Here is a 20175-nt window from a genome sequence, read left to right as displayed (position 1 = left end):
ACAGCAGAAGTCCTGATATTGTCAGAATTGCTGTTATCTTTGTGAGCTCACTCCTTTTCACTTTTCTGGAGGTCTTCTTCAAGGACTGGGCACCTAAGTCAGGGTGGCCTGTTGGACCCCACATAGGGCAGAGGCAGGATAAGGGTGAAGTGCAGGTGACCCTGCTATTTGCTACTTGTGTGAACGTGGGTATCTCTGTGGCCCTCTCAAGCTTACTGAATCTTTATGGAGTTCCTCCTCCTACTAGACACTCTGATTAAAAAAAAAAAAAAAAAAAAAAAAGAATACTCCCTCCTCAAAGAGTTTACAGTCCAGACAGGAGAAACCAACAACAAAGGTAAAATAATTTTTACCATCACTGTTGTTTGTAATTAAGCTAGCCCAGTGCCTGGCGGAGAAGCTGTTCTGTAATTGTAAGAAATATTGTCATTATTCCTTGTCTTGAGTGTGCCAGAGCCACAAGCCAAGGGGCGTGAACTCAAGCCCTTCACCTAAGCAGGTCAGGCAGTGGCAGAAGGTCACTTATCTACACCTTCCTGCTCCTGGCCAGGCTCTGTCTGGGCTGAAGGAGAGCAGGGAGTTCCTCCGAGGGCAAAAAGACCTCGAAAAGCCTGCCCTTGACCTCAGCTGTCTCTGCTGGCAGAAGATCAGACTCATTCTAAAGCAGATCTATGGCTTTGGGTTTTCTCCAGGACTGACAGGCATGAGTCCAGATCACGATTTCAGAACTCATCCTGGCCAGCAGTGAGCTGCCTGGGTTATCCTCAGGAACACCCTGGCCTCCTGCGAATTGCCCAACCAAAATGCCTGGGAGCTGGGCCAGACTCCCTCAGGCCTTTTCAGGTCTTGCTGGGGAATCGGTTTTGAGCCAGAACCTATTCCAAGATGAGAGGTGAGAAAAGGATCACCCAAACATTAACCAGCTCTGTCAACCATGGCTTTCTTTAGTGGGTTCTTGGATCAAAATTAATGGAACTTTTTTTTTTGGTAATCCCAGAGATTTGTTCATGTAATAAGAAAATCGCACTGTTTGATCATTCATTTTAAAAGGACATAAACATTCTTAGATGAGTGAAATTAATTAAAGGCATTTTACCATGTCATCTGAGGATAGAAGATTCTGCCAAACTAGAGGTTGAATCTGCTTGTTTTCTAAAACTTACAGGTGTTCAGAGTTGAAACAAAACAAAAGTAAAAGGGGAAAAACAACGCTCTCTAATAAAAGAAAATAATTGAGACACAACTGAAAGTGGAAGAAGCGTTTTTTTATGTGTTTTTTTTTCCCATTTTCAAGTGTGACCTCAAGCATGTCATTTGTTATCTAAAGACAATTAACTACATCACTATCAGCTCAACATTGGTGATCTAGAGATATACTGAGTGGAAAGATTTCCTTTCACTGTAGCTAATTAAGTATATGCATCAAGGGTCAAAACCCTGTTGTAGGTTCTAAGCAGTTTAAAGAGAATGGTTGCCTGTATGGAATCACCTGCTGAAACGTTTACTTGCTTCTCATAGAGATCCCTTCTGGAAAATACACCAACTTGAGCTGTGTAGGGCTGTGACATACATGTGGTGAGATCATCCCAGTAATCTGCTTCTGTGTCACAAAAGCTGTAAACGTGTTCGAATCAAAATAGTGGCATTTGGTTGAAGAGGTTTCCCCCCTTCTCTCCCTGCTCATCTCTCATCCTCCCAGGGGCCCCCGTCTCCCTCCTCTGCTGTTCTTTACTCCTCTCGCTTGCATCCCTTTGTGACAAGAAGGAGTTCCTTCTCCGGGTCAATGCACCAATCGGTGACACCAGCAGACTCATTCCCTCCGACAGACGCCAATTTAAAAGGCAAGAGAAGATTTCGAGGCAGGGGTGAGGGACGTGAACAGAATTAGTCATCATTACCCTGAAGCTATGTGGGCTCCCTGTAGCTGTTCCTTCGTCAGGCTTCTCATGACTATGCCCCGAGCATCACCCCCATCACTCTAAATAGTCATGACACAGCCGATGTATGGGTTAAGATGATGAGCAGGAAAGACGGGCCTCTCCCAAAGTAAACAGACTGAATTAGAGGTATTACAACAGTTAATATGTCAGGTCCCTGTTGGGAGGCCATAGATCCTGTGTGGTCTATTTCCCTTGCATATTAAAATTGATTGTGCCTTGGGCGATGGCGGGGTTGGTGGGGGAGGGGAGCTGACGGTCCATCCTTCCAGTCACATGGATCAAAGAAAGCAGACAGTGTTATGTGGAATGATTTGTTCTGAAGGTGCAGGGAATAGGATTTAATAGAGCAGTGGGGTAGAATGAAAGAAGCCGTGAGCCTTAGGCAGTGTCTCCTCAGGCCATGCCATCCGAGGAGTATAAATAAGGTCATGCTTTTACCCAAATCATATTTCTCTGGCTCAGCCCTATCTAAAACTGCAGGAACTATACCCTCTTTTTTCTCCTTCCCCACCTGGCCGACTGTTTCCAGGAGACCTAAGGGGATGTTTCTTGCATATTTGAACACAGGTCTCTTGGCCACCGAATCTGAGGGTCTCCTCCTCTCCTGCTCACTCTGGTGATGTCTGTCAGGGGAGGCTGCCAGCTTCTGAACCAGTCCTTGAGGAAAATAAGAAGGGCATTGTTGCCACTGGGATGCCACCAGCTTGACCCTGTTGCCTGTAATGCCACAGAGAGCCTCAACTTACTACTCAAGTGCCTGGCACCAAGGCTCATAATCCAATGGGTTCTTTCTTAAAGTCAAAGCAAATTCAACGCCACAGAGACTTCGATGGGACTGATCTTTTTGTTTCTACTCCCTCATGACTGCTATTCCCACTTCCAAGCTATTCTAATCTAGTCTTCTCATTTTTACAGGCAAACACACTGAGGCCCAGAGTGATCAAATGACTTGTCCAAGGTCACACAGCTAGTTTTAGGTCAAATTGAGATTAGAGTCCTTCTGAGTCTTTCTTCATTCAGCAGATATTTACTGAACATCTACTATATGTCAGGCAAAAATACCTGCCTCATAGAACCTACATTCTTTTTGAATGGAAAGAGACAATAAAAAACATTAAAAATGAATTATATGGCAAGTTAGAAATCAATAAATGTTTTGGAGAAAAATAAATCAAGGATAGAGAATAGAGAGTATAGGGGAGATGGGCATTACCATTTTATATAAGTTGGTTGAAAAAGAACTCGTTGAGAAGGTAACATCTGAACAATGACTTAAAGAGATGAAGGGGGCAGCACATAGATACCTAAGGGAAGAGCCTTCCAGACACAGGAAACAACAGCAAAGGCCCTGTGTTGGGAGCACGACTAGTGTGTTCAGGGTACAATAAGGCAGCCCTGTGGCTGGGAGCAGAGTGAAGGCAAAGCAGATGTGTTTTCCCAGTGGATAGAAGTGGGATGTAATACAAAGAGAGAAGTGAAGGATGAAGAAGATGCCAACTGACGTGGGGGAAAACGCAGGAGCGGTGTTAGGAGTAATGGCCATGAGTTTAAATGTTGACAGGATAAATTTGAGATGCCAGTTAGACATCCACTGGGAAGTGTTGCGTAGGCAGGTGTACATGCAAGTCTTGAGTTCACTGGAAAGATGTGGGTTGGGATTCTAAATTTGCAGATACACAGTGTACAGATGGCATTTTAGGTCATGAGATTAGAACAGATGATCAAAGAAATGGTTGTAATTAAAGAAGAGGCCTAAGGACTGAGCACTCCAACACTCCAACTTAAAAACTCAAAGAGATGATGAAGGACCAGCAAAAATCACTGTATCCTGCTTTCCCTCTTATGATAAGGCCACCCCCAGGGAGCATCTCCTTGGTGATGAGTGAGTGGCTCCTGAGACCCTCAGCCAGCACCATCCTCTCTTCTGATGATAATTGTCAGCTATTCCAGCTTTCTGACTCTTTCATCTGGGCTTGTTTTTCCACTTGATTCCTACAAGATGCTGGGCACTAGATTTTTAAAATGTGTGAGTTCCTGGGAGTAAAGAATGGCTAATTTTATGTATCTGAAGATGGCTTTCCTGGTACAAATGAACTATTTTGTTTTGAGTATGTTTCACAATAGAAAGGGGAAAAGGGCACCAGAGCTATTTTCTGTTGACAGAGTCCATCAAACTACTGATTTCATTTGAATTAACAAAAAATAAAAAGCAAATTGACACAGATAGGAAACCCTTTAATTCCAGGCTGGAAGAAACTAGGAGCATTCAGTCTGAGGATGGCACTGGGAAAGAAACAGGCAGGATGGATATTGAAACTACATGCTAACCTCTGCTGTAGAACATGTTTGTACCCTGTTCTGTTCCACATTGCCAGGCCATTTAATGGAACTGTCTGCAGTGTGTCCTCTTTGGGGAAAAATTAAGGCAAGGACTGCAGCTTTATATGCACCCTATTTTAAAGAACAGCTAGGTTCAATTGCAGGGCGGGCGAGTTTAAGTAAATGAGATATGAAGCCATAAGGACCAGTGATTCTAGGGTAGGCATGAAAATCGGAATTTTTATGTGAAATTTTCTGAATTTTAGTGTTTATAACTATTTCAAATACTCTTCAAACGCAGTGAGAGCCAAAACATACATTCACACTCATACACACACATCTGGGGATGACAACTCTCTCGGTGGACAGCATATTCTACAAATAATACAGAATCTTCTAGCTAACAATCACAATAAACTGACAGAGAACTCTATTTATTGGTGATAAGATTTCCTGCTTAAAAACAACAATAACAAAACAATTATGAAACATATTAGTTAGTGCTGTGATGTGTTAATGATAGAATGCTAAGAATCAACCTACTGATTCAGGAAAAACTTTTATGGCATGGGAATCTTCTTCTTGTCACTGAACCAGCAAGTCAGTAGTTACTTCTTTTACCTCCAAGTGAGGCTCATCTTAAAATTATACCAAATTACAAATAAAATAATGTAAACTAGTGATGAAACCCTAAAGTCCTCAAAAACAGAGATTCTGGAATATTTTTGTATTTGTCTCCAGATAGAGAGCGATAGGAATTGACATAAGCCAATTGGGCCCTTCAGGAGTTTTCCAGCATTTTGGTAGATATCAAAAAGAGACTGGAAATATATGGAAGCTCTGAGGTCTCTTCAGCAGGTGGTATTTTACATTGGAAACAAATCTTAGACCCAACTACAATAACCTACTAATGAGAAGACACAACCTATTTTAGTTAAGCGTGGGGAAAACTTTCTCTGTTTTCAAGTGATCCCATAAGCACCTATGAAGGATGCATTCTGAGGTAGAAACCACAATACTGGGACTCAGTCTCAGCCAATATCTATTTGGGTCAGTCGTAGCATTCTCTAGAAAGTTCCATATAGAGCATAGGCCTGCAACATTCCTATACCTTTCTTATGTAATGGTCTCAGGGGCTGAATAGTCCTTCTCACCAACCATATATTTTGAACACTCATTTCACCAGTGAAAAGTGATCTCTTATGCTAATAAAAAGGATGAGAATTCCAGACAGAATTCAAGTTTTAACAGGTCCTAGAGTATATATTAAAATGAATTTATATGTTGGTACATTACACAGTGTCTACTAAAGCATAATACATGCACAGTATAACAGAGGTCCTAACTACCTTCCATTTACAGGCAAAGCACAAATACCCCCTCATTCTGGGTTCCTAAGACCTGCACAGCTGTAATTCAGGACACTCATGTCACTGAAGATAGTGACAACATTGGCTTAGAAAATTATCTTTATTACAAACAAGGAAATTTCCTTTTGAAATTGGTGTGAATCTTTTCAAAGCCCTGATTCTTTTCCCTCTTTGGGCTACTATGTTCTTTATGGCTAGATCAAAGATACATATTTTTTATATATATATATATATATATATATATATATATATATATATATATATATATATATAAAATGTATATACTGTATATATAAAAACTAAAAAGGAATCAACAGTTACCTATGTAAGGAGCTGGAGTCACCACTCTATCACAACAACAAGTAAAAAGCTGAACAGAATGAAAATCAACAAAATGTGACAATACAAGGAAAGGTGCAAACATTTCGGATGATACATGGTAGAGAGTAAAAGCAGCAACGTGAAGAATGGAGAGTTCTTTAGTGAGAATTCATATTCTGTTGAGATTAGAAAGTATACGAAAAATTGGAATATTTATAGTAGCTTCTAGACCTGATTGAATAAAGAAAATCTATTAGGTTATGAGGTAGTATGAAACAGGATACCGACATAGAACTTGCTCAGCATGACTAGCAGGTAGGAGAAACATTGAATTTTTTCCACTATGGGTTAATTAGACCCGTGACCTAATTCTTATTCTTCACTAACAGCCATCTGTGTGCAGTTCTTCATGTAACTTAATTTCCCAAACCTCATACCTGACTTTTAGAAGTAAGAATGGTATAAAAATGGAGGACATTATTTTTCTTTCATCAAATATGTTGCACATTTGGTTTTCATGGAATCTTTATAAGAAGAGTAAACCAGAGTAAAGACAATTTGGGGAAAACCATAGCAAAAAGTCTTATTTGCCTGATATCAAAACCTTTTCATTTTGTTTTCTTCCTGGTTTTATCCACAATGACACATATTTTTATGTAGATTGATTATGATACATAAACAAATTTTGTTTTGCTTATTTTACTAACTTTGTATTAAAATTTAAATCCGTTTACTTTTAGATTTCATTATTGCTTTTGGTTTCTTTCCATATTATAAAATGATGTGAACATTTAGAATTAAATGAAGGAATATCTTCTAGTGAAAGTTAAGACCATGGGAGTCTGATATTTTAATTAATAACATGCAGATTTTAAAATTACTTTTTGTACACTTTTCAGGACATAAATTGTCCCCAAATTATATGAATGTATTCTCAGTATGAAAGAGAATATTATAGAAGAATACAGGGACATGAAAGAGACGTGGAAATGCAATAACAGAGTAAACTATACAGCAGCCTGTCCTGTATTTCATCCCTCTTCAAGGATCATAGCCATTTGTTTGTGCTTCTTTAATTTCTTTTATCAGTATCTTCTTGTTTTCTATGTTTTTAAGGTCTATAGTTTCCAGTGTACAGGTCTTTCATCTCCTTGGTTAAATTTATTCCTGGGTATCTTATTGTTTTTGATATTATTATAAAGGGGATTGTTTTCTCAATTTCTCTTTCTAATGGTTTGTTGTTAGTGTATAGAATCACACCTGGTTTTTTAATACTGATTTTTGGATCTTGCAGCTTTACTGAATTCATTTATTTGTTCAACAGTTTTTTTGGTGGATTTCTTACAATTTTCTCTATATAAGATAATGTCATCTGCAAACAGACAATTTTACTTCTACCTTCTGATTTGGATGCTTTTTTCTTTCCCTTGCCCAGTTGGGCTAACTAGGATTTCCAGTACTATGTTGAATAAAAGTGGCAAGAGTGGGCATCCTTGTCTTGTTCCTGATCTTAGAGGAAAAGCTTTCAGCTTTTCACCATTGAGTATGATGTTAGCTGTGGGCTCGTCGTACGTGGCATCTATTTTGTTGAGATACATTCCTTCCATACCTAATTTGTTGAGGGTTTCTAATGTGACATGATTTTGAATTTTGTCAAATGCTTTTTCTGCATCCATTGAGATGATAATATAATTTTTATCCTTTATTCTGTTGATGTGGTGCCTCCCATTTAGTGATTTTTATATGTTGAATTATCCTTGCATCCTAGGGATAAATCCCACTTGACCATGGTATATGATCCTTTTAATGTGCTGTTGAATTCTATTTGCTAGTATTTCGTGGAAGATTTTTGTGCATATGTGCATCAGGGATATTTTCTTTTCTTGTAGTAGTGTCCTTGTCTGGCTTTGGTATTCTACTTGATTACTCCAATCAGTTCTTGGGTTAAATATCACCTTTAAATAATTTTTTAATGAGGTATAATTGACATGCAACATTATATTGGTTTCAGGTGTACAAATAATGATTTAATATTTGTATATATTATAACATGATTGCCACAGTAAGTCTAGTTACATTAGTTACCATACATAGTTACATTTTTTTCTTGTGACGAGAACTTTTAAGATCTTTTAGCTACTTTCAAATACACAATACAGTATTCTTAACTGTAGTCACCATGCTGTACATTACATCCTCATGACTTATTTATTTTTTAACTGGAAGTTTGTACCTTTTGACCCCCTTCATCCATTTTGCCCACCCCCCAGCCCCCTGCCTCTGGCAACCAATCTCTGTATCTGTGAGTTTTTTTTGTTGTTGTTCTTTTTGCTTTTGGATTTCACATGTGAGATCACATGGTATTTATCTTTCTCTGTCTGACTTACTTCACTTGGCACAATGACCTCAAGGTCTATCTATGTTTTCAAAAATGGCAGGATTTCCTTCTTTTTATGGCAGAATAATATTCCATTATATATCTATATCTATATCACGTTTTCTTTGTCCATTCATCCATCAATTGGCACTTAGGTTGTTTCCATATCTTGGCTATTGTAAATAGTACTGAAATAAACAGAGGGGTGCAGATATCTTTTTAAGTTAGTGTTTTTGTTTTCTTCAGGTAAATACTCAGAACTGGAATTGCCAGATCATATGGTAGTTCTATTTTTTAATTTTTTGAGGGCCCTCCATACTGTTTTCCATAGTGACTGCACCAATTTACATTTCCACCAACAGTGCACAAGGGTTCTCTTTTCTCCACATCCTTGCCTACACCTCTCATCTCTTGTCTTTTTGATAACAGCCATCCTAACAGGTATGCAGTGATATCTCATCGTGGTTCTGATTGGCGTTTCCCTTGCCTGTTTTTTTTCCCCCACAATGCTAAATATTGTATATGAAAAACTAGAAATAATTTGATGCTTGGGATGATTTTTTAAAAATCTTTATTGGAGTCTAATTGCTTTACAATGCTGTGTTAGTTTCTGCTGTACAACAAAGTGAATCGGCTGTATGTATACCTATATCCCTGTATCCCCTCCCTCTTGAGCCTCCCTCCCACCTTCCCTATCCCACCCCTTTTCTTTCTCCAGTGAGCCTTCCCTTTGCTTCTATTGGCTGTTATTCTAAGGGCACTAACAGTCCCAGGTCACGTCAACCCCAAAGGGTTTAGAATTGTTTGAACCTGGACTTTGTTTCCTGTTAGGGCCAGACTGTTTCTGGTTTAATGTTGCTTGCTGTGCCCCTCAAAAGTTTGGGTATTTACAAGAACCCTCCTGCTTGGCAGGCCCTGGGTGCCATTTTTGGGTCTTAGCCCTGTGAGTCTATTGAAGGCTCTGCTCAGCTTCTCAATCGTACCGCCACTGCCTTTGGAATTGAGGATCATATTGAGAAAAGTTGTTGCAAGTGCTAATTGCTGTCCCCTTATCAAGTCATATAGTAGTATTTCATAATATTTATTCAGCATCACTTATTATTAATACATTGGTGGATAGTGAAGTTACTTATAACTTTTCAAAATAGGTAAAAATCAATTATATTTAAAATGGAGGTTTTTTATTAGAAATTTGCCATTTTTTTTGTTTTATTGTCTTTAAGTATGCATTGTGGTCAAGGAGAAGCCTGATGTTCATATGATTCTTTTTCTTTTGTAGGGAAGCTGTTCTTTCTCTTTGGAATAATTTAGGAGTGTTACTTTTTAGCCTTGGCTTGTGGAATTTGATGTGTTTAGTTGTAGATTTGTGCTCATTCTCCAGATTGATACCTTTAGGTCTTTTCTTCTGCTCTGTAAAATCTTTTATTATTTCATTGATTATATATTTTTCTCTGTTATCTAGCTTTCCTTTTCCCAATGATTCTATTGAATAGATTTTGGGTCTAATAGATCTTTTCTCTGCAACTCTTTATTTCATTGCATCTTCCATCATTTTTTCCTTTCACACCATGTTCTGTGAGTCCTTTGGCATGATTGTCTAAGCTCACTAATTTACTCTTCAGCCTAATTCATTTTGCTATTCATCTCACCTTTTGAACCTACTTTTCTTAACAAGTGCTCCAGATTTTTTCATAAATACCCTTCTAGTTTTATAGAAATGGTAAACAAATCCACATAATCTCATTATAGTCTTAACTTGCTCCATTAAATATTTTTCCATATGTTAGTTTTCTACTTACTGAACTGGAGTTCATTCTTTTTTGTTTGTTTGTTTGTTTCTGCGGCATGCGGGCCCCTCACCGCCGTGGCCCCTCCCGCCGCGGAGCACAGGCTCCGGACGCGCAGGCCCAGCGGCCATGGCCCACGGGCCCAGGCGCCCCGCAGCATGTGGGATCCCCCCAGACCGGGGCACGAACCCGCATCCCCTGCATCGGCAGGCGGACTCCCAATCACTGCGCCACCAGGGAAGCCCTGGAGTTCATTCTTTAATAGTTTTGGTTTTCCTCAGCTATCTTCTGGTTCTTAGTTTATCTGCTCATATTTTCAGAACCATTTCCTGCTTACTTGCTTATGGATGCATGTTTTGACTAAAGAAGCTTGTCTTTGGAGAGATATGAATACTGAAGAACATGGTGTGATGGCAACCTATAATTTGGTTTTGAAAGCACCCCCTTCATCTCTCTCTGTGCCTTCAAGCTGCCTGGAATCCTCTGGTTTTAGTGCTCTATTCGCTGATACCTTTTGGAAGCAAACTCAGTTACTGTATCCTCTCAAGATATTTGTACAAGGTGACAGCTTGAGTTGATAGTTACCTAAAGCTCCATTATCATTCCTTATATCCTTTGACCCCCAGTGTCCTCCTAACCTACTCTGATCTCAACACCATTTATTTACTCTGTGTATTTTCATTACAATTGTATGTAGTTTTCAGTTCCTCTTTCATTCCTATTGGTTTTCTGTTCTTCAGAAATTCACCAATTTTTTTTGTTTTCCAATAACATAAAATATTTTAGACAGCTTTGGTTTCATTTCAAATGATTTTGGACTAGGGTGGAAGTGGTTGTTTGTGATCAGTCACTCTGCTTTGCAATGAAAATCATACTGTTGCAGGGGTATAAACTGTAGAATAAAAATCTCAGAAGTAGTTTATACAGAAACACATGATGATGGTTTGTGTCTACTTCTGGTGTTGCTATAGTGAGAGGACAGGTGTAGGAAGGTAAGCATGAGATTTCCAGAAATTGATTTGTATTCCAAGTTGAGTATTGAATCTTTGGTCCTTGGTTAGCCAAAAAAAAAAAAAAAAGAGAGAGAGAGAGAGAGAGAGAGCCAACTGTGTAATAAAGAATGAGCTAGAATACAAATCAGAGAAATCCTTCAGAATGAGTCAAGCAGGTCTTCTTACACAAAACCTCTTCCAAAAAACACAGGACACAGATGAGTATTTGATTCCAGGAAAGAAGTTTTAAGAAAATAACCATGTTGAAGAACAGGATTTTGGTTGATTTCAGGATACTGATTATTGACAATGATTGACGTTCCATTGGAGCCTTCACCAGAGAAGATTGCCAGTAGCTCTGAAGTAAAGTACTAGACCAGTGATTTTCCGTGGTATGTAAATAATAATCATTTTATTTCTTAAGCCATCTCAGTGTATCCACCCTGAGTCTAGGTACTCAGAGAAGGTCAGAAACCACTTAAAATATATTCATAATGAAAAACCAAAATTTAAACACAGTTAAAATCATGTATTATATGTTATTTTAAAAAGCCCATTACTAAAAGTGCACACTGGCATTGTACAACATGGAAACAATCCATTGAGGTCAAGTCAATTCTAGGAATTTTGAATCCAAAATTTGAATCCATCTTTATGCATTTAAATTTGAAACTGAGTAACAAGAGTAATAGAATGATATAAGTGGAAGGACCTGGAAACTCATTAGACTAACATCACCAGCATTTTAATTATCTGGAATTTTAAAATAAACATGGTTTGGACCTTAAATTATATCTATGGTGATTGCCAAAGATAGCTTCATGTCAGAATCAGAGAGAGGACATTTTCTTTTAAATGCAAAACCCCAGGTCTTACTCAGAGATTTCATTTCAGTTGGTTTTCAGGGGCCCTTGGGAATTTACAATGTTAAAAATCTCCCTAGATTGGGCTTCCCTGGTGGCGCAGTGGTTGGGAGTCCACCTGCCGATGCGGGGGACACGGGTTCGTGCCCCGGTCTGGGAGGATCCCACATGCCGCGGAGCGGCTGGGCCCGTGAGCCATGGCCGCTGAGCCTGCGCGTCCTGAGCCTGTGCTCTGCAACGGGAGAGGCCGCGACAGTGAGAGGCCCACGTACCGCAAAAAAAAAAAAAAAAAAAAAAAAAATCTCCCTAGATGATAGAGGACACGTAGCAAGATATCTGATTTAGAAAACTTACTGGATTCTTCATGGTTCCTTCATTTATAGAATATGCATGCTATATATTCTTTCTTTCTTTCTTTCTTTCTTTCTTTTTCTTTCTTTCTTTCTTTCTTTCTTTCTTTCTTTCTTCCTTCCTTCCTTCCTTCCTTTCCTTCCTTCCTTCCTTCCTTCTTTCTTTCATTCCTTCTTTCTATCTTTTTTACTAAAAGGTCTAGAGTTTTCCTCAAAATGCTTTTAGATCCCAATTGTTTTAGGGAAATAAGGCACAAAAATTAACTATAGCAGGAAATCAATCTATATCCATGGAACCTAAGTGGTTTTAAAGAGTTCATCTCTTTTTTTGCTTTCAACACTACCCAATGAAGAAAAATAAAACTCCCCCCAAAGAATAGCTTTTGTAACTCTTATTGTAAGTTCACAAAAACAGGAAACATCTGAGCTCTAGCAAATCCTTTGATGCAAACTTGCAATTCTAACACCTCAGAAAAAGAGAACATAAGTGAAATCTCTCATCTTCAGCATGATCTTTCACTGAGTTCATTGCCATTCTCTAAGTAAGTCCTACGAATCACCCACAGATTTTCATAGTGTCAACTTGTGGCTGTTCCTGGAGTATCCAAATTTGCCTTTAGTCTTGATAGTCTCTTCCTATTTGTTTTAAAACTTGTAACAAACCTGAAACATCTCACACTTCTTTCTTCCTTTCTCCCTCCCTCTCTTTCCCTCCCCTCCCCCCTCTGTCTTTTTGCCTAGCGATTATCAATATAGAAGAAAATGTGCATTTGAATGCTGTTTCACAAAACCTATAACAGAAAAGACCCAAGCTGTCAATTTCACCACTTCACTCCCTAGATTAAAATTTTTCAAAGGCTTCCCATTTTTCTTAGGATGAAATAAAAAGTCCGGTGTGCTGGTTATTCTCTGTTTGCCATCTTTTCCTCCCCTAATTTCTCTATGTCCCAAGAAAGACACCGGATGGGATGCACTGGCAGAGCACGAGGAGAGACGGAGGGTTTGGAGGTATTTCCTGCTGCTTCCCTGTTTCTGCCTTTCTTCTCTGCCAGCAGGTGTGGGTAGCCTCACCTCCACAGCTCCAGCTCCCACCAGACTCCAATAGTTCTCTTCCTCCTTCTTGTCCTAGGGATGGTGAGAGCTTCCTGTTATGCTTTCTCTGGGTGCTGACTCCTGAAATACTGCCTACACATCTGAAAGTATCCCTATTGTTAAAATCTCATTATTAAACCATCTGAATAAGTTGTGTTTCCTCCTAGGACCTTGAGGTCCTGCGTATCTAACCTCTGGCTACCTCACCCACCCTTCACTCTATTCCAGCCACGGTTTCTCCTTCCCACAGGCATGTGCTACTTCCTTTTCCTGAAAGGTTCCTCCTCACCCTTTTTCCTGGCTAAAGTCCCTTCCTCCCATCCTTCAGGTATCCGTGTATTTGAAATGATTTGTAGATCAGTCAGTACCAAGAAGTTCCCAGCGAATATCTGACACTTACTGAATGTTTTGGTTGAGGATAGTAATGTTCATGCAAATTGCTTTGCCAACAAGTTAGCCCAGGGAAACAGCTATTGAAAGTGCAGATGAAATTGCCGCTTTGTACATCTTTTTCATTATTTGGTTTAATAGATTGGACATACAAAAATTATTTTAACCTAGTGGAAAATCAAGTATGTTTGACCCCAAGCCTTTTACAAAACATTTGCTAGACATGTTCCATCCTTTCAAAACTTTATAGGAAATTTATTGGGGGCTTAGGGAGGAGAATGCTTATATATACTGTACAACAAATGTACATTCTCTTCCTTACCCCAATGTATTTCCTATAAAACTTCAAAAGGATGCAAAGTCTGTTTCTATATGATATTGTACAATGAAAGAAATAGAATGGTCTAGAATATTAATTGTTGCTGCAAGTTAGTTTTAAACCTGCTTGGTTCTGAAGAAAACCTTATGCAACCAGGACCAGAAACAGCTTTAACTATTGATGGTCGCCATTTGCTGCGGGATATACACAGCCGTGCCTTCTTAACTCAGTAACCTTTTGGTTTGATCTCTATGAGCACTGCCAGTGTTCGTGAGGATCTGGAATATTTCACTTCTATTGACCTCCTGATTAGAGTAAGAGTCTTCTTACTTTATGCAGCATCTCACCGCTCTCTGAGCTCCTTCACATGCAGTGTCTAATCTTGACCCAGTGAGGTGCCTCTAGGCTCAGAATGTTCAATGCCTTGGAGAAGGTCAGAGGTATTGAAAGGGGAAGAGTTTTATAATAACCTTGGATTTTCTCTCACAAAGTTTGGTCTTTCTTCCACTGTTTTATATGTCTTTTACGCATATCCCTGACTATCAAAAATTTGGGCCATCATCTTTTCCTCTGCTTCTGAAAATAGATTTATTTAAAAGGGAAAGGGAAGAGCTGACATTATAGTTGGGCCAAGACAAAGAACGCTGTATGTGGTTGTTTAACGTGCCGAGCATTAATGTCTGGCAAATAGTAGATGTTCCACAAATATTAGTTCTCTTGGAAGAGAACTCTGGAAAAGTGTTCTTCTGGAAACAAATAAACAAACACAGAAACAATTGAGAACACTGTGTCTTAGTAAAAAGTTGCCATTGATATATGAGCAAAGAGCAAAAGCCGCTGGTGCCCCCAGATCATGGGGTTGAGTTAAACTGGTCTTGGATCTGACGTCTTTCCTGAATTAGAAAGTAAAGAAGTTTGACTATTAATTTTAAGGTCATTTATTTAGAGAGTATCTGGACCATATTATTTTTTGTCACAGTTCATCTGCTTAATGAAGGCCATCAAGCGCAATTTGAACTCAGTTAAACCCAGGAAATGCCTCTGTGTGTCACTGCAATACTCGTCTCCTCGTGTGGTCTGCAGAAGCGGGGGCCAGAGCATGGTAACCAGGCTGAGTCCTTGTCCTATGGCTCCTTTAGTGCCAACTCCATAAACTGGTCAGTTCTCCTTTGTTTAGACAAACTGTCTCCCATTTCAAGAGCAGTCATTTGCAATAACCTGATAAGATTAGCGGGCCTTGGTCAGGGCCTTTGGTCTACCTGCTGATGCAGTCACCGGGGCAAATGGATGAGCCAGGAGCACACCTTGATGGTGGTTCAGAGGTGAACCTCCAATTTAGCCCCTCACTTCCACAGTGGGATCCTTGTGTTTAAAACCCTGAGCCCTCAGTGCCTAGTGGTCCAAGGAAAAAAGAATTATTTTAAGTGTAGGATGACGATTTTTTTCCTCCTCTCAAGCCATTTGAAACATTTAGCCCATTTGGATTCTTGAAGAAGTGGAGGGAAAGAATCATGGGTGGAGGAAGAGGGACAATCCTCTTGAATAAAAAAGCCAATCATCAGGTGACACCCCCGGCACTAACATTTAGTAACTGATAATTGCTGTAACTAGGGCCATTGAGCTTTGCAAATATTATCCAGTAAATTTTAATTAGCACCTGGGGGATTGAAGAGTTTCAGAATAAGCTCTTGGGAGAAGCTTCCCCAGCCAGGGGCTGTGTGCTGAGTAATTTTACATCAGCTGGCCTGTCAGAGTGGATCAGTGTCATCGCACCACTTATCCTGAGGAAAATGCACCTGCTTCTACATGGAAATAAGGGGTATTATTTGGTCATTTGTGCTGCTGATTTCCACTGCTCCCCTGGTTTGACGAGTGGGGAGTATAAGGACTAAATCATGAGGCTTTGGAGGAGAAAGGAAGGAGAGTTCTATTGCCCTTCAAGGGCACATGCTTTCACCGGCCCTGAGGGCTTCCTCTTCCTCTTTTGGTTGCCTTGGGACCTCTCTTAGAACTGTGTCAACATGGGATGCATTTTACTATGAGAACTGATGGTGCTGTTTTGCAATAACGATACTTCTTATTATTTTCTTTTTGTATGGGGAATTTATCATTGTATTTTGAAGGGGAGGGTGAGAAATTAGGTAAGGCGGAACACTGATCCACGACAGGGAAGCTATTAAAGGCTAAACCAAAATATGGGCTAGAAATACTTAGAAACAAGTATGTGCAAAGATAAAATGTAAACCTCATTGATTTTTTAAAATTGCGCAGTACATGAAACGCCTCCTAACTGTAAAAGAGTCAATGAATCCAGAAATATTGAGCTAGTATTTATAAATCAACTATCTAGAAGCGCTATGCTAAGCAAATTATGTATGCTGTTTTTATTGTCCCTACTTATAGATAGGAAAAATGAACTTAGAGCAATTAATCAACTTACTCCAGGTCATTCAGGTACTATATAGCAGTGCCTGGATTTGACCTCAAGCAATTTAACTTGAGAGCCCACACTTTCATAGTTCTGAGACATACATGTTTACATGTAAATAAATGTATGCATGCAAGGTGTACACACAGGTGCATAGGTATATGCACACACATTCTTATCAGCTTACATTCACTCCTTTTTCTCACTGATTTTTGAATTGCTTTAAGAGCAAGGATTTTAACACTGAATTGAACAACTGTAACAAATATTTTAAGATGCACTTCAAAGAAAGCCTAGGATTAGCCATCAGGGAAATGCAAATAGGAACCAAAATGAGATACTGTTTCATACCTACTAGGATGGCTATCATCAAAAAGTCAGATAACAACAAGTGTAGGTGAGGAAGTGGAGAAATTGGAACTCTCCTACACTGCTGGTGGGAATGAAAAATGATTCAGCCACTTTAGAAAATTGTCTGGCAGTTTTCAAAAGCTTAACCATAGAGTTACCATAGAATCCAACATTTTCACTTCTGGGTATAGAACGAAGAGAAATGAAACCATGTGTCTACACAAAATCTTGTACATGAACATTCATAGTAGCATTCTTCATAGCAGCCAAAAGGTGGAAACAGAACAATGTCCACTAACTGATGAATGGATAGACAGAATGGGACATATCTGTACAATAAAATGTTATTCTGCCATGAAAATAAATGAGGTATTGATACATGCTACAACATGAATGAACCTTAAAAATCTTATACTGATTGAAGGAAATAGTCACAAATGCCACATACTGTATGCTTCCATTATATGAAATGTTCAAAACGGACAAATATATGGAGACAGCAGATTAATGGTTGCCTAGAGCTGGAGGGACAGAGGAATTGGGAGCTGGCAGCCAAGGGGTACAGGGTTTCTTTCTGGGGTGGTAAAAATATTCTAAAACTGATTGTGGTGATGATTGCACAACTGTAAATATACCAAAAGCCACAGAATCATACACTTTTTTTTTAAATTGGAGTATAGTTGCTTTACAGTGTTGTATCAGTTTGTACTGTACAGCAAAGTGAATCAGCTATACATATACATATATCCACTCTTTCTTTAGATTCTATTCCCATATACTCATTACAGAGTATTGAGTAGAGTTCCCTGTGCTATACAGTAGGTTCTCATTAGTTAGCTATTTTATACATAGTATCAATAGTGTATACATGTCAATCCCAATCTCCCAATTCATCCCATTACCCTCTTCCCCCATGGTATCCATACATTTGTTCTCTACATCTGTGTCTCTATTTCTGCTTTGTAAATAAGATTATCCGTACCAGTTTTTTCAGATTCCACATATATGCGTTAATATACGATATTTGTTTTTCTCTTTCTGACTTACTTCACTCTGTATGACAATCTCTAGGTTCATCCATGTCTCTACAAGTGACCCAGTTCCGTTCCTTTTTATGGTTGAGTAATATTCCATTGTATATATGTGCCACATCTTCTTTATCCATTCATCTGATGATGGACACTTAGGTTGCTTCCATCTCCTGGCTATTGTAAATAGAGCTGCAATGAACATTGTGGTACATGGCTCTTTTTGAGTTATGGTTTTCTCAGGGTATATGCCCAGCAGTGGGATTGCTGGGTCATATGGTAGTTCTATTTTTAGTTTTTTAAGGAACTTCCATACTGTTCTCCATAGTGGCTGTAAATGAGTGACTTGTATGGTGTGTGAATTACATCTCTAAAAACTGTTAAAAAAAAAAAAAAGAAAAACCTAGGTGCACATGGTGACTGAACATTTTAGTTGAATGACTTTGGTGGGATGAGTTACTTCCTCATCGTTGTCGCAGCTGCACCGGTGGGAACGGGGCGTGGGGCTCAGAGTGCCAACCGGGGAGCAGATAGGTGGCAGGGGACACAGGCATTGTCGGTTGGGTGCGAGTCTGCTGAGCCACCTAGCGGCTTCTCACCCCTTCTCTTGCCCGTCGGAGCCCCGTTCAGCTGGCGTCACCATGGCCAAGGCCGGTAGCCAGGGCGGGAACCTCCGCGATGAGCTGGACAGCAACAAGCTGGCCCTGAGCCTCAGCGACCTGAATGAGGTCCTGGTCAAGGAGTTGGCTTCCCCCCAAAGGCCACCATACTGGATCCGTCCTGCAATAAACTGACTGCCCTTCCGTCGGATTTCCGTGGCCTGGCCTCACACACCTGGTGAAGCTGGACCTGAGTAAGAACAAACTGCGGCAGCTGCCAGCGGGTTTCGGCTTCCTGGTCAACCTCCAGCACCTGGACCTCCTCAACAGCAGGCTGGTCACCCTGCCTGTCAGCTTTGCTCAGCTCAGGAGTCTGAAGTGGCTGGGCCTGAAGGATAACCCCCTGGATCCTGTCTTGCTTGGACGAGAAGCAGCATGAGCAGTGCGCCAACAGGGTGTTAGAGCACACGAAGGCGGTACAGCTCGATCAGGAGCGAGAGAGGCAGCGGCAGCTGGAAATAGACCGCGAGGCCGAGAAGACGTGGGAGGCCAAGCAGCGAGCTAAGGAGGCTCCGGAGCGGAACTCCGGACGCGGGAGAAGGCGGAAGAGAAGGAGCGCCGGAGAAAGGAGTAGGACGCCCTCAAAGCAGCCAACCAGGAGCAGAAGGAACCTAAGATGGAAACAGATCAAGCCCCGAAATCTAAGTCCGGCTCTCGGCCCCGGAAGCCACCACCCGGGAACCACACTCGATCCTGGGCTGTGCTGGGGCTGCTGCTGCCGCTGCTGTTGCGTGTGGCTGGCGGGCTCGTTGCTTGTCGGGTGACGGAGCTGCAGCAGCAGTCCGTCTGCACCAGTGTGAACACCATCTACGACAACGCGCTCCGGCGCTGCGCAGCCACGGCATCCTCCGGTGGGTCCTGCAGACCGATTCTCAGCAGGGAGCTTGTCCTCCACGCCTGCTGCCTCCCAGCCTTGGAGCTGGGACTCCTATGGAAATGGGTTCTGCTGGACACAACCTCTTTTTAGTGTCAGACCTACCTGCCATCATCACGTAGCTGCCGTTTGGTACTTGAGACCTCCTCTGTGTAAGACTCCTTTGTTCCTTCGTCAGGGTCCCCTGATGGAATAAGGAGAAATAGGAGGTGGGGAATACCCGCTGCATGCTTAAAAGAGTAGGCTTGGGGTGGGGAGAGGAAAAAGCACAGCCAGTTGTTATACAGAGCTGTGTAAAGGCAAGACTCATTTCTACTAAAGGTCAGCTGTCACTACCTTTATACTTTTGTATGTCACAAACCCTTTCTTTCATTCCTCCCTGGGGAGCCAAGGCAGATCAGGAGGCAGTGTGTTATTGGGGACTAGGGGAACACCATACTTAGCAAATCTAGTCTAAATTGGGGAGGGGAGGGGCACACCTATTTTTTAAGGACCTCAGACATTCAGATATTTTAACAGTCCTACAAAATCTCAGGCTGTGACAGGACTTCCAGACCATACAGTCCAATGTAACACTTGTAGACAGGGAAACTGAGGCCTTCCAGGACTTGCCTCCGGTCTCCCAGCTAGTTTGAGGCAGAACTGGGTTCCCACCCTGGTATCCTTTCTTTCCATCATTTTGCCTCCTTTATAATGTCTTGAGAGAACAAAACTT

General features: G+C 40.6%; 1 pseudogene; it reads left to right on the top strand.

The window, feature by feature from the left end:
• The first annotated feature begins 18568 nt into the window (after positions 1-18568).
• Positions 18569-19720, top strand: LOC137227023 (leucine-rich repeat-containing protein 59 pseudogene; annotated as a pseudogene).
• Positions 19721-20175: the final 455 nt, after the last annotated feature.

This window comes from Pseudorca crassidens, chromosome 7 (assembly GCF_039906515.1).
Source record: "Pseudorca crassidens isolate mPseCra1 chromosome 7, mPseCra1.hap1, whole genome shotgun sequence".
NCBI lineage: Eukaryota > Metazoa > Chordata > Mammalia > Artiodactyla > Delphinidae > Pseudorca > Pseudorca crassidens.
Note: the sequence above shows the minus strand (reverse complement) of the source record. Positions and strands in the feature narration are given on the sequence as shown.